General features: G+C 51.3%; 1 protein-coding gene and 1 long non-coding RNA gene across 5 annotated transcripts in view; one reads left to right on the top strand and one right to left on the bottom strand.

Moving 5' to 3' along the window:
- Pebp4 (phosphatidylethanolamine binding protein 4) overlaps positions 1–14,637 on the bottom strand; it is a 219,512-nt gene that overhangs the window by 27,272 nt on the left and 177,603 nt on the right. The window lies entirely within an intron of this gene.
- The window catches only part of Gm33524, a 64,407-nt gene that overhangs the window by 30,969 nt on the left and 18,801 nt on the right, over positions 1–14,637 (top strand). For 3 of the 4 annotated variants that reach the window (XR_383554.4, XR_874784.3, XR_874783.2), the window contains exon 4: positions 11,809–12,142. The exons of the other annotated variant lie outside the window; for it this stretch is intronic. This is a non-coding gene — a long non-coding RNA (predicted gene, 33524). Of the gene's footprint in view, positions 1–11,808; positions 12,143–14,637 lie in introns of those variants that run through there. 4 annotated transcript variants of the gene reach the window in all.

The following is a 14,637-nucleotide window of genomic DNA, read 5'->3' as shown; positions in this document are numbered from 1 at the left end:
CGGCCCTCATTTCGCAGACCCCTTTTATCTTCACTGTTCCCAAACTAGAAGGAACTATCTTGGGGGGAGGGGGTTGTGCTGAGAGGCCCTAAGTCTGATGGCAGCCACAGTCCACAGATAAAGATTGTGTGTGTGTGTGTGTGGGGGGGGGGGTGCTGAGGAGGACTGTTCGTCTGGGAGGTTGCCTGTCGCTCCTCCATCCCTTACCTGGTACAAACGGCCTGAGGAATTTGGGTCGACGACTGAGAATGCCCAGCCTGAGGAACTGGGTAGAGATTACGAAAGGAGAATAGAACTGACACCCTGATTCCCAAGAACAGAACCCGTGGACTCAACAGAGACCCAGAAAGCACGTGAGTGCCGGGACGCGGCACCACACCCCCTTCCTCTGGCTGGGTACTGCTAGGGGTTCACTGGATCATGCCAGGCTCTGTCCAACACCTGAGGAGAACCAGCCTCCCGGAGGGAGGGGCTGGCCTGCTGAATCACCAGCAACACCTGTGTTTTGCTTGGGAGGTCTCCTGTTCCGAGACTAGCCAAGCCTGACCCTGTTTGGCTTCCTGGAGTTTGGTGAGATCACAGCCTCGGGTGTTATGGCTCCAGGCCAGTGTGACCTGCTATGCAGGGAGGATTTTTAAAGAGATACTTGCCTCTGTGTTCCCAGGACTAGTTCAATGAGAGAGACAGAGACAGAGACGGAGACGGAGACGGAGACAGAGACAGACAGAGGGAGACAGACAGAGAGACAGACAGAGATACACAGAGATATACATACACACACACATACATACACAGATACACACACACACACAGAGAGAGAGAGAGAGAGAGAGAGAGAGAGAGAGAGAGAGAGAGAGACTGTTCTGTGAGTCCATGCCCCCATGAGGTAGTAGGAATTGATCACTGAACATAAAATCTCCCAAAATATACCATGAAGTGGGAAGCCATCCCTCCCACTTACTGCAGATAAATACCTAGAGGTGCACAGGGGATCTTAGCAAGCCATAGCTCCCGAGGGAGATAAGATAGATATCATCAAAGCCCCCATAGCCTCTGAGGATGGAAAGAAGACTCCGGAACTGCCTAACTGAGGTCTTCTGGTCACAGTCTGGAAGAGGTCTATAGGCCACCATGGCAGAGTCTAAAGCAAGCAACAAGGGTCATTTCTGACTCAGTCAGCAGCCTCAATGTGACCATGCAGGCACTGGCCTAACCCTGCTTCCAGGTGACCTGTAGATAAATTGGGTCAGCAGAGGGCAGAGGATCCCAGAATTCAAGTTCCCTGTGCCCTAAGCCAACCTTCCCTTTCTATGCCCTCTTCCTTCTAAAGTGGGGCTGACAAAGCACCTGTAGGTCTCACTCGGCCTCTGCAGGGCATAGAGGCCCTCTACCCCAAGGGCTCCAGTCCTTGTGTGCCACTGTGTCATATGTTCCCCTTCAGGAAGCTGTGGACCACAATTTGCAGCTGGCTCATAGTCCCAGTGGGCAGGAGAACTGAGAGTGGAACCCAAGGGTCCTAGCTCATGTTTGCTTCCTGAGTCATGGCCCAAAGTCCCTCAGCTTCCATCTTGTAACCTCCCCCCACCACGGGGGGGGGGTCTTTATGAAGAAAACCAGTTCTGAGGGGAGGCCTGGTTTCTCCTTTCTTTGCTGGAATCTCTCTGGCAGCCTTGGGAGGGAAGGTGTTTGGGTCAGAGCTTCCTACACCTCTCCTGCATCATGCCAGGTCCAGGGACAGAAAGGGTTTCCACACAGGGAATGGTCTTGTTTAACTTAGGGGTCTCTGGTGCCGTGGGCAGAAGGGGGTGAGGTGGAGATATACTGGATCAGCTGCTCTCTACCCTTGTAATCTGATTGGAGACAGGGTCTTGGTGAGTGAATGGGGAGTAGGGTTCAATGGCGAAGGTTTCTCCACACAAGCCCGAGTGTGCATCCTTCGTCTGACTTGACCAGGAAGAGCTAAGGAGTTACCGTTCGGCTCGGTGTGTGGGTTCTCTGGCTTGAGTGTCCTTTTTCCTTCCGTTCCACACAGCTTCCTCTAGGAGGCCCTTCCTAAATTGTCCTTCGCCCTCCTTCACCCTGTGTTGGTCTCTACCGACAGAGCTGGCCTGTCCCTTCTGCTTTCCTTCTATAGATGACCTGCCTGGGCAGCACCCCCGTTGTCAACCTTCCACCTCTTGTGGAACACGTGGGCCGGGAGGGCCTGCTTTACCCAAGAGTTCTGTGTCCATCGGAGCCATTCACAATCGTCACAGCCCTACTTACTAGTGAGAGAGGCCAAGGCCAGCCAGGCCTGTACAAGTCATTAGATAGGAAACTCTGAGTGCAAAGCTAGGCGTTTCTGATCACATGGGCGATGATGCTCTTTGTCCAGCCTAGTGGTGTCTTTCAAATGTTTACTTGGAAGAAGGCCAAAAGAAGTGACAAGATGGGCTGCTGGTGTGTCCCTGGGATGGAGCCACGGTGCCCTCTGTTTCGAGAAGAGTGGTCAAAGCACTCTCGTAGCGGGAGAAGCGTTTTTTTGGTTAAAAAAATTTAAAGGTTTCACGCAAACACAAACAATGTTCTGTAGTCGGTGGGAGACAGCGTGAGTCACTCTGGGGTCAGGGCAAGTTTGTGAGGTTCCTGATGGCAGCTCTTCAGAGTGGTCTCCTCAGCTGTTCCTAGTCTGTCTCCTCTCTCATTTTTCCCTACTCTGCCACCCTCTACCCCTCTTGGTCTTCTTCCCTTTCTCCTTCTCTCTTATGCCAGCCACGTCCTCCCGTCCTTCTTGTGAGGAGCCAGGAGCCCATCAGCACCCATCCCCTGCAGCCTATGAACAGATCCTTCAGGCAACTAGGCTTCCTACTCACCTCCCTCCAGGTGAGCCCTGCCCTTTGCAGTGTCCTACCATGGTGAGAATGTGTTCCTTTGTGCCCTCCTACAGAGCAGCTGTGGCCCCCATGCTCTCATCCAGCACTGGACCGGGAGCTAGTGTTACCCAGGAAGGGACTTAGAGCAACGATGACTTCATTTTACTTCATCTAAATGGAAGGAGTCACTTGAAGCCGGTGGTTACTACATTAGGCAACAGAACTCGGTGTGTGTGTGTGTGTGTGTGTGTGTGTGTGTGTGTGTGGTTGCTGGTACCAAGCGTTTGATTCCAGAGACATTCTGGGAAGACCTTCTGCACCGTCCAGGCTATATCCCACGCCAGTGACTTTGTCCAGCTCTCCTTCTGAACCCAGGACTCATGAGAGGATGCAGAGCTCTAGGTGCTGGCCTTGGTAATGGATGGCCTTGGCTCTGTGTTTACATATGGTTTTTCAATCCAGGCCTGCCTCACCAAGCGGCATGAGTCTAGGAAGTGGAGTGAAGTCTACGGAGCTAGTGAGAGGGTTGCGACCTGACTCCGCTCCTGGCAGGCATCTCCAGGTTCCCTGGCCTGAGCTGTTTGCTTCACAGTGCTCAGACTTCCTCTTTAACCATAAATGTCTCCCGGAAAGCCTTCCCACAGAGGCCTCAGGGGCTTTCTCAGGGAATGTGTGAGTGTATGCATACAGTCATTGAGCATGCCATCCCAAAGAGCCATGGCCTAGCACTAAGGGTGTATGTGTGCGTGTTATGTGTGTGTGTGTATGTATGCACACCCTAGTTTGCATTAAGGGTTCTGATGCATGGAGCCCTGGCTTTATGAAATACTTAAGTCCCAAGTCAATTGAAACAACCAAGGACAAGCATGCACGAGCTCCTACAGATATGCATGTACTTTCTGTAGAGAGGTATAGGGAAGGAAGATAATTATCCTTTGCTGCTATGCCTTTTTATTTGCAAAGCCTCTCTGCCCATAGGTCCTCCCAGGTCCAGAGGAAGGATGGTGGTCCCTGACAGAAAGCTGCTGTCAGGCTGCCTGGGTGTGAGGCATGTTCCCAGTCTAGGGCTGAGGTCTGATAAACCATTGAGGAGAGGGCCCTATGTTAGGGGAGAAAGTTCCAGAAATCAGCATTAGATGGAGCATGGCCAAAGTCTGGACAGCAACAGAGGCCTCTCTCTCTTCCTCCCAGAGATGGTGTCTAGGCCTCCGGTTTCCTTTGTCATAGAACCTGCCCGTCAGAGTGTTGCATCAGAGTGAAACTGTGCTACAGGCCTCAGGGGAGAAGGCAGTGAGGGTTTGTGAGCCCAACTTTCCAACCTTGAGGTGCTCAGGGTCAAGTCCTTGGCCTCAGCCAGCTCTTTTCCGAACTTCCAACGATATTCCCCTAGACCTTACATAGATGGAAGTGGTCTCTAGGGCCCATGTGGAGAGAGAGTCGGGGGTGTGAGTCAGAAATGACCAGGCTTTCCATCAGCCCTGAATCAGAGGGAAGGCAGGGGGAAGGGTGGGAGTGGCTGTAGATAGTCTTATATCAGATCCCTAGGGACAAAAGCATCCTGAGGTAATCAAGACCTTCTGGAAGGTCCAAGGCTCCTGATGTGCCCAGATATACAGGCCATCCCCACACACCCCAGAACAGGACAGGCCACCAAAAGCTGGAGTGGCTTAGGAGAAGGGCTGCCCGAGGGTAGGGAGAGGAAGGCAGATCACTAGGGTTCCTTGAACTCTGTGACTCTATGCATTGGCCTCACAGTATCAATGCGTCTTTGTTCTGTGGACCCACACCTTCTGACTGAGAGTTGAGATCGTTTCTTGTTGTGACTAGAGAGGAATAGCAGGCTGTGGTCAGGAGACCAAGATGGGTAAGTGCATCTCTTAGACTCCTCTTACAGTGTCTTTATTTGCCCCCATGGTGTTTTTGCTTGTTTGTGAGTAGAAAGGTGAGGGAATGGTTTGGGGTTATGTAGGGTATTTATGAGAAAGCTATGGGGTGTGGTTCTGTTTTCAAAGCTAGCAGTCTTGATAGCATCTGATACAGTGAGCTTGAGGCCTGGCTGGTTGGTACCTCCTTCTAGGTCTCTATAGACCCCTCTGTTACTCTTCCTGCTTTCCATCCAAATTTGAGAAGTTCCCATCTGTGTCATGGTGGCACAGGTATCACAGCTACCTGTTGGAACTGGAGAGCCTTGTTGGCCACAGGCCTTAACTCTAGGTGTCTCCCTACCCAGAAGTGTTATCACCCAGGGTTACAGCCATCCATCTAACATGGCGTACAGATAACTTTTCCAGGTGGCTTCTATTTATACTCTGTCTGAACACTGCCTCTCTCCCCTTAAGTAGACCCCCCCCCCTCCATCTAGGTAGGTTGCTGTAGGCAGCTGTGCAGGCCCAGTTGAATAATGAACAATAGCCTCATGGTGTTCTAGGGCCATAACTGATGATCTGGGGCCACCCATGCAACAAAGGGACATATTCATGACCCAGGCATCTGAGGACCAGGGGTCCATAGCAGAAAGGTTCTAAAACCTAGATCTCCTGACCTCCCCACTCGGTTTGATCATCTTTAATAAGGCAATACTTTGAGTGGAATGTTGTCTTTCCAAAGCCACTGGGCACAGGGTTGCTCTTTAGTAAATGTTTGCCAATGGACTTGCATCTCTTGGGGGAACTCCTGTGTCATCGTGGCTGTTCTTATCCTCATCACTGTCACTCTTGGGGGAGGTTAGCTAGAAATGAGGATAGCAGGCAAGCCACTCCTCCATCTCTTGGGTCACAAACCCTATCTTAGCTGCCCTTGGTCCTGAGACCTGAGCCTAGGAGTGGGTCTGTGTAGTGTAGCCACCCTGACTAACTGTTGGAGAAATAAACAAGATGCTATTGTGCCAAAAAGAGAGGAGTTACATCAAAAGTATCTCAGAAAGGAAGAAAGCCAATGTGTGTGTGTGTGTGTGTGTGTGTGTGTGTGTGTGTGCCTTATGTGAGATGCATGGATATGGGGAGAGAGGGAAAAATGCCTGGGTAATTAACTTAATAGGTTTCTTAAAGAATGCCCTTGTGAGTGATGTTCAACACATTCAAGTGTTGACAAGAAGGCATTGAACTTGACGCCCACGCAGCGGGCAGAAGCATGCTCTCAGCTCTGACACACCTTCATCTGAAACGTGTAGTAAACTTGGTGCTGGGTTGTGAAATTAGTCCCAGGGAATCCATGCAGTGGGGGCTCTGAGGCCAAGGTCCCTGCTCCTGGGTGGGTCAAGGTGGCCACCCTGGACTGAGATCCTATGAGAAAGATAACAGAGGTGGGGAACCTTGACTCAGAAGCCTTGGGATGCCACTGTACCTGCTTGATGCTGTACTCTGAGGGATGGCCAGGAATGAAGCCTTGTCCCTGCCTTCCCAGCCCCAGTTGCCTTGAAATGCATGAGTCTGACACCTGGGGGATATCCTGGAGACCCGAGGACTTCCCTGTCTTGAAGAATTATTAAAAGAATCCAGATGGATGTGTGCCTATGGATTTCCCCTTTCTCTGAAATATAGAGCAGAGGGAGAGGCTGCCAACCATGCCAGTCATTGGTAGGCTGGCAGAATAGGAATCTTTCCTTGGAAGAGGTGTGTTTGTGTGTGTGTAACAAACACTGGTTGATCTTAGTTGAAGCCATAGGAGGACCATAGGCCATCTGATTCCTCAAATTTGCCAGGCAGCCTACTTCCAAGGCCTTAGGTGAGCATGGTCCTGAGTCTCTGTGTCTACTTAGTGCCTGTCAGCTACCTTCCTGCTTAGTCTGTCATCTGGCCCTCCTGTCATCCGTGATCATTCTTTCTGTGACAGGAGACTGACTTATCAAGTTAAACATTTCAGGCTGAGACCTGAATGGCAAGGGACTCCCTCACAATGATGGTGGCCAAATTTGTAAAGTGGGGGAAAGGTGACATGAACACCCTGTGTGAAAGAACTTTCCTTTTTCTCCTCTCTCCCTCTTCCTTTGTCCTCCCTTCTCTCCTTTCCTCGACCCTCCTTTCCCCTTCCTCCTCCTCCTTTCAGGAGACAGGGTCTCCTATGGTCAGAAAGCTTAAATTACTTGTGTAGCTGAGGATGACTTTGAACTTCTAACTCTCCTCTAACTCATGGGTGTTGGGATTACCGGCATGCGCCTGCCACCACACCTGGCATATGTGTGCAGGGAACCGAACCAAGGGCCTTTGTGTATGGCATACATACATTCTGTTAACTGAGTCACACCCCCAGCCCCCAAGAACTTCTCTTTCTTAGATACTTAAGAAAATGGTTTAAAGCAAAACAAAAACCACCACTACCTATGCCTACAGTTGGCTGGTTGTTCAGACACAGTTTATATCAATGGCACCATCTAAAAACCCAAATTGAGTCCCATGATTCACGTTTTTTGGGGGCACCTGGCAGAAAGATCAGCAACTGCCTTCACCTAAAGTTATGCGTGCCTCTGTAAGCTGGGCAAGTGGCGGTGAGTTGAAATATCTAATTTACAGATAGTAGCTTAAGAAGTGAGCCCTGCCTTTCAACTACAAATTCTAAGTTACCTCTTTGCTTTGCTCCCGGACATCCATGCTTGCTCTGGGGCTCATTCCTGCCTGGAGAAGCCAGTTCTTATGCAGGTTATGTCCTTTCTCCAGAAAGTGTAGGATTCTGGTCCCCCCCCCCACTCCACACTCCTAATATACTTCTAGAAAAAGGAAATGACTGCCCATCTTTCTGGTCATTCTTGGAACATTAGGCCGTGGCGTTAAAGAAAAGGTTGTGTCTTCGGAGAGGGCCCAGTTAAGCTCAGTCATTTCCCCACACCCTTCTCCACCATGGAGACGAGGTAGGCCTCTGCTTCTCCTTTTCCTGATTGCCTAATCTGGGTTTCCCAAAGGCAAATCATGAAGGGTTAATCAGGTTCCCCATTTGCCTTTTGACGCTGATGAGTACCAGAGAAGTGGGCTGGCAGCCCAGTTCAGGACACTTGTATTAAGCAAGCATCCTCTATATCTAGAGTCAAGGCTGGCTATCGCAGGGTATACAGCCATAGTTCTCCAGGTCCTGGTCTTAAGGAGGGGTTATCACGTGGACACCTCAGAGCCTCCCAAACCATTCTGAAGTCCAGGGAGACGAATGGCACCCCATGCTCAGGAGCCAGCACACAGCTCTGGGAACCCTAGAAACAAGCTGGGTCCCAGAGTTGCCGCTTCCTTTCAGTCAAGCAGACCCTACCTCACAGCAGCAAGGCCAGAGGTGCCACGTGGGTTTCCACAGGAGTCATGACGGGGACAGTTGTTTTTGTGCACCAACCACCCGTGCGTGTTCATTAGTGTGCATGTAAATGGAAGTGGAGGACAACCTTGGGTGTACATTCCATGTTAGTTTCTTTTAGAGTGTGAATGTGTATGTAGTCGGTGGCTCCCTCTGTGTGTGTTCACATGCGTGTATAGATGTGTAGATGTATGTGTGAGTGTGTGCACCCGAATGTGTGGAAGCTGACATCTCTGTGACCTTGAGATCACTTTTATTTATTGAGGCAGAATCTCTCCTTGAACCCAGAGCTCCTCAGTTCTGGTGAGTATAGCTAGTCAGCTTGCCCCAGCGATGTCCTGTCTCTGCCCCCTGAGTGCTGTGACTACAAGCAGCCACTAGGTCTGCCTGTGTTTACCTGGGTTCTGGACATCCTAACTCCAGTCCTGACAATTTACCAGCTGAGCCATCTCCCTAGTTCTGTTTTGTGTTCCGAGACAGGGACTCTCACTAGGACCTGGGGCTTACTGGTTAGAGTAGGCTAGTTGACAAGAGAGCCCCAGGGATCTGCCTGTCTCTGCCTCCCCATGCAGGGACTACAAGGGTATTCCATGACATTCAGATTATATGTGAAGGCTGGGGAATCAAAGACCGGTCTTCACGCTTGTGCAATAAGCACTTTACCAGTGGGCCCACCTCCCCAGTCCTCAAGCTTTTTTAGAAAGTAAGGTTTACCTCTTTTAGGTGCCTGCCAGAAGTGGACTTCTTAGGCTTGAGAAAATAATGAAATCCTATCAGTATTAATATCAGTGTGTTTCGTGTGAACAAAGAATGCTGGGAGGGAGGACTTTAGAGCCAGGTGGGTCCTGAGCAGCTGCCAGGGCTTTGAAGTTGAGGAAGTTCAGGAAAGATTCGGACTTGCTGGAGTCTCCTAGGCCATTGCTCTTCCTGGGGGCCTGGGGAGGGCAGGAACCAAGGCCTCTCGGCTACACTGTGCGAGTGGCCACTTGACGGCTTTTGGATTGGGAAGAAGAAAATCTGGACTAGACTTTCCCACCCTGGCGTGGGAAGTGTGAGGGGCTGGAGCAGGGAGGCAGGAAGTGAGCACAGATGGACAGGCCTGGACAGCTGTGCAGGGAACAGAGCACATCTGTCTGGGAGTGAGTTTGGCAGGGCCCCTCCTACAGCCTCTCTGCTGAGTGTGGGCTGGGTTTGGGTCCCAGATGGGGAAAATGATGGGAGAAAAAAAGGCCAAGAGAGAGGCTGGGGCTGGAAGCTGGGGAGTGTGTGTGTGTGTGTGTGTGTGTGTGTGTGTGTGTGTTCAGATGGAAACTAAGAACGTTGCTAAGCAATGGAGAGAGGGTAGAGACAAGGGGCAAAGCCGAAGTTCGTTGAATGAATAAATGGTTTCGTGGCCTAAACTAGCATGAAATTTCCTCTAATTAGCTTCAGGTTCTGCCAGGAAGCTTATCCCAAATAGACACCTGGGAGAGATCTTCGAGAGATAGAAGCAGGATCAGACTTCTCCTGGGGAATTTACCCTCAGGCTTAGGGGGTAAGTTAGCCTTTTTTGCTAAGTTCTCAGGAGCAGGGCAGAGAGGAAAGGCTCATTGTTCTAGAAACTGTAGCTACTGACTTGTCCTCACGGCCATCTGTGTGGCCTCCATGGGGTGATTGTCCGTTCTTCTGTTCAAAACTGTTGCCTGTCTGGTTTGGAGCTGGAGAGGCATGTAGTCAGACAGACCTCAGCCGGCTTGGTAGCTGAGAGATTACCCTGCATCTATCTTCTGCCACCTTCTCTGGTTTCCACTGTGTGAATAAAACTGGGCTGGGGCCACTCTTGCTGGGCACCCACATTTTCTTTGAGCCTCTGCATTCTCATCTGTACAATGGGAGGCTAGACTAGCGGACCCCCCAAGACCCCTCCAAACTCTTCCATCTTGGAATCTGGTAGGGTGGTGGTGGGAACGCAGCCTTTGAAGGTTGTTACTGTCTCCTGTGTGGTTGGGCTGGGCACTCTGCCTTCACCCAGGCTTGAGAAAAAAGGAGGAAGACTCAAGAGGTGCTGACGTCACTTGCTGAGTGCTCAACTCATCCTCCACTTGTGTAATGGTGACTCCTCTTTCTGGACTGATGGAGCTTAGTCCTGTGTGGGGTCAGGAGGTCAGTGTGATTCCTACAGTTTCTCAGACTCTTGCTTCGGTTTCTCAGTTGTCTGGTGAGTGCAACAGAAGCACCAATAGGAAGTCAGGCAGAGCTGAAGTCCCTAGGACTTGGGGTTAAACAGGACACTCATATCCCCGTTCTGATATCACCACAGTCATCACCTTCATCATCACCCATTATTCATATTGTTAAACACATATTGTTCTTTATGCAGCCTTGTGCAGGAGGTGAGCAAAGCTACAGGAAGATCCCAGTCATACACACTGGTCCCATCCTAGGCATCACTTAGAAACCAATGAACTTGACCTCTACCTAGAGGCCAGATCTCACTCATGACAGGACACGGAGCCAGAGGCGCGAGCCTGTGTTTGCCAGGTTTGCTCTTTCCAGAAGATAAGCATCTGGATTCCAAGCAGCTGTTGTTGCTGCACAGGTGTGCCCTCCAGTGCCCCCCTACCTCTGCAGTCCCTCCACAGGGGTACAGCAAACGGTGCTGGCTCAGCGCCGATTGGTATTCATTTTTGTAACAATGAATCATGACACATTTGGCAGGGGAAGGGGGCCTGGAATAACTCAGGGGCCCAGGAGTTTCTGGCAACTGAGAAATCTCTACCTCCTTGTTTGGGGCATCTTCCAGGCTAACACCTAGAGCCTGAGAGCCAGCAGGTTGCAAGACTAGCGTGGGATTGCTTTGGAAACAGGGTGGCAAGCTGCAGGCAGGAGGTGAGCTGCGGGCGCCTCCTTCTGGCCCCGTGGGGCTGGAGCAGGCCTGGGGAGGGTTCCTGCCTAAACCTTAGCCCCTGGGCTCTGGTATGTGACCCTCCCTGGCCCTGAGCCCCTTCATGGCCAGAGGGAAAGAGTAGAGCCCCGGCTCTGGAGAGTCTTTTGGAGGACAGAGAGAGAGAGAGAGAGAGAGAGAGAGAGAGAGAGAGAGACTGTTATGTAATCGGTTTACCTCCTCATCAAAACCGGTGACTAATTCAGACAGTCTCTGCCAGATTGGCTCTGCAGCCTTGTTGTTAGCTTCAGAGGGCTCAGCCAGTCGCTGACGGGTCCTCACACCCTCTGCTGGATAGATTTCCTCTCCACTGGTCTCAGCTCCCCAAATGTAAACTCTGCCCGGAAGTCACCTAGATCTGGGTAGTTAGGGAGGCGAGCATCCAGCCCCACTCCCACTGTGTGTTTCCCTGCATCTATAAAGGAGGCCACAGAACAAGAGTTCGCCTATCTGTCTGGAGACCCGTCTGCCTGACAGCTCACTGAGGTCTGTCATCTGTTCTTGAGTGACAGTGACCAAGAAAAGCAGGCGTCCAGGCTGAGAGCTTTGACTTGCAAAGGTTGAGAGTGTTGGGCTCAGAACTCAGTGGCCAAGTCTCACCGTGACTCAGGGTGGAAGGGCCACCCCAAGGCTTCTGACCTTGGACTCCTGGCTGTGTACGTTTCAGGCTTCCTGGATGATGCCAGGGACCTATGCACACCGCTGTTGTTCTAGGGACCTATGCTTACCGCTGTTGTTCTTTCTTTTCTTGGTCCAAAGCAGACGTGTGGAGCACTCAGCCCTCTTTCTACCCCAGAAGGCTGTGCTTCAGAAAACAGCAGCACGTGTTGGCTTATATGAGGAGACAGCTCACGGAGAGATACGGCAAGTTATTCTCTGTGACAGTCCCAGGGTACTGGCCACAGCAAGTATGCCCACTGTATGCCAGGGCTCATTTTGTTTACTCCTTTACCGAAGAATCATCCGGGGCTTGGGTTAGTCTCATTTTATAGGTGAGAGAGCCGAGCCCGAAAGAGATCGTGTGGTCTCCCGAAGCTGTTAAGCACCCACCGGAGCTAGGACTTGATCTCACATCTCAGAGCCCCCCCCCCCCCCCCCCCCCGCTCTGTCGTGACACACCACTTCCCTGTGGCATTCCCAGGACTGGTTCTGAGGCCCTTGAGACATTCCCAGTCCCAGCAACTTTGCAGCAATGGCCCTGCCAACTCCAGAAGATAATGCAGCCTTGTGCTAGTCCTTCGACTTCCTTCCGTTGGGCGGCTCATAGACATGACCTCATTCGCTCTCCCAGATCCCTTAAGACCTGGGAGTGGTGGAGATTCTGACTTCTGATTCCCAGGGAATCAAAGGCCGGCACAGAGAGGCACAGAGACCCGCCCTCAGTCACACAGCTAGTCAGGACTGAAGTTGGTCTTTTCTGTCCTTTAGTACAGTCACTTAGCTTGATGGTTAGGAATCAAAATCACCCCCCCCCAGATCTTGAATATTGGGGGAGGGGTGCTCCTCCTGGTGTGTGTGGTGGGGGGAGGGAATGATTCAGAGGCTGAAACAACTCCAGGAGAGTTGGAGTGGTGTTGGAAAGGGAAATCTGAGATGCACAGAAATTCAAGTGTTATGGAAAGCAGGGGTAGCCTTGGAACCTGCCTGCCCGCCTGCTTCCCTCCCTGGAGGCTCTGGGGTGGGGGGTCAGAGCAGTCTGGTGTGATGGGCAAAAGCTGGCCTTTGGGTCAGCAGACCCTGGTAGGGTGACCTCTCGGTTACTCATCTGTCCCTGCTTTTTCACACAGAGTGGGAATGCTAACTCACAAAGGAGACTGTGTGAACTGTTTCATCCTTAACCAGAAAGCCCGCACAGAGGGACACAGCTGCTGTCCCCCTACCCCTCCCGCCTCTCCCCCAGTCTATTTCCTCTGCTAGACACCGTGTGTGTGTGTGTGTGTGTGTGTGTGTGTGAGAGAGAGAGAGAGAGAGAGAGAGAGAGAGAGAGAGAGAGATTGACTTTGAAGTGAGTGGGCTACTGCTCAAGTTGATGTCTCAGGTCCCATGTCTGGCTCTCTCCCTGTGCCCTTTGTGCTGTTCTCTCTCTTTCTCTCTCTCTCTCTCTCTCTCTCTCTCTCTCTCTCTCTCTCTCTCTCTGTGTGTGTGTGTGTGTGTGTGTGTGTGTGTGTGTGTGTGTGTATTGTACCCAATGCCCGATTCTCAGTGTGTGAGCATCGCGGGGCAGCCTCCCTCATGGCAAACTTTAGAAGGGCCCAGGTAGAGTTTGCCTGAGCTTTGGTGGGCTACTTGGTGGTGATGTTGCTCACAGCTTTTCTGTGTGTTTGTGTCTTTGCTTACCACTCCCTTTAAAAACAAAACAAAAAACCCAAAAAAACACCAAAGCCATTAACTCCCAGGCAGGCCTTGCAAAGGCAGGCAGATGCGTCCTGTGGGTTGCAGTTTAACTGGAGTAAAGGTAAGTGGGAAACCGGAAAGAGGAAAGAGGAAATGCCTGACATCCAGCTTCGCGTAGCCATGTGCCTTGAACACTCCGTTTAACCTCTTTCAGACCCCACTCCACGCTGTTTACTAATGCCCAAGTGGACCCTGTACTGAGCATCGTTTGGGTACCAGGTGCCGTGTCAGGGCTGGGCTTACTCGAGCATCCCTCCTCCCAACCTGCCTGTGCCATACTGATGGACCAGGACCCTCGATTTGCAGCTGTGGGAGTTGCCAGAGCAGGGGGCTTTCCTCCTGCATTGCCTGATCAGGGATGGGGGTGGGGTGGGGGTTGAGGAAGCTTGAGGCTCTGAGAATTTTGAGATATTAAGTTTTGTATTCTCTCTCTCCTTTCTCCCTCCCTCCCTGTCCTTTCCGCTCTCTTCTTTCCCTCTCTCCCTCACCTTCTTTCAGAAATACAAGGAGAAATGGCTGACTCCCTGATTGTCAGGACACCTCTCCACTACTCAGTCCATGCTGCCTCGCCTCGTGGCTCCTTCTGAAGGGTTCAGTCACTCACTAGTGTCCAAAAACCTTGCTCATTTCGGCACCCCCTTGCACTTGGGTCTGCTTTCCTCTCCCAGGAACTTCATTGCATTACCTTAGTTAAGCCTTACAAACCTATGAGGCATGTGTTCTCGCTCCCATTACAGAGGCTGAAAAAGGGCAGCCAAAGAACTTGCCCAGAGTCACTTAACTGGTACATAGTCTAAAGTCTGAGTCCAAGCAGTTCAATCCCGCCCCTCCCTCCTAGTTACAAAATTATATTGCCTCTCTTCATTACTTATAATTGCCCCAAACAGTAATTAGAAGTTTATGGGTCTGTAAGCATCTCATGAGCAGAGACTGTGACTTACTTGTTTCAGCTGCCCTGGAATATAGTACATAGAATAATGCACACGGTAGGTGCCTGCACACAGTAGGTGCCTGTGGATGTTTATGGAGTGAATGTTGAAACTGTATGGCCGAGGTCACTGAGGAAGGTGACAAATCTTAAACAGGCATGAGAGGCAGACATATACCTCTGGATACGCATACAATAGATGTACATGGTCCCCGGCCTTCTGGAGCCTTGCAGGGGAAATAGGTGCTTGGGCAGTCCTTGTCATACCC

Source organism: Mus musculus, chromosome 14 (genome assembly GCF_000001635.26).
Source record: "Mus musculus strain C57BL/6J chromosome 14, GRCm38.p6 C57BL/6J".
In the NCBI taxonomy this organism is placed as follows: Eukaryota; Metazoa; Chordata; class Mammalia; order Rodentia; family Muridae; genus Mus; species Mus musculus.
Note: the sequence above shows the minus strand (reverse complement) of the source record. Positions and strands in the feature narration are given on the sequence as shown.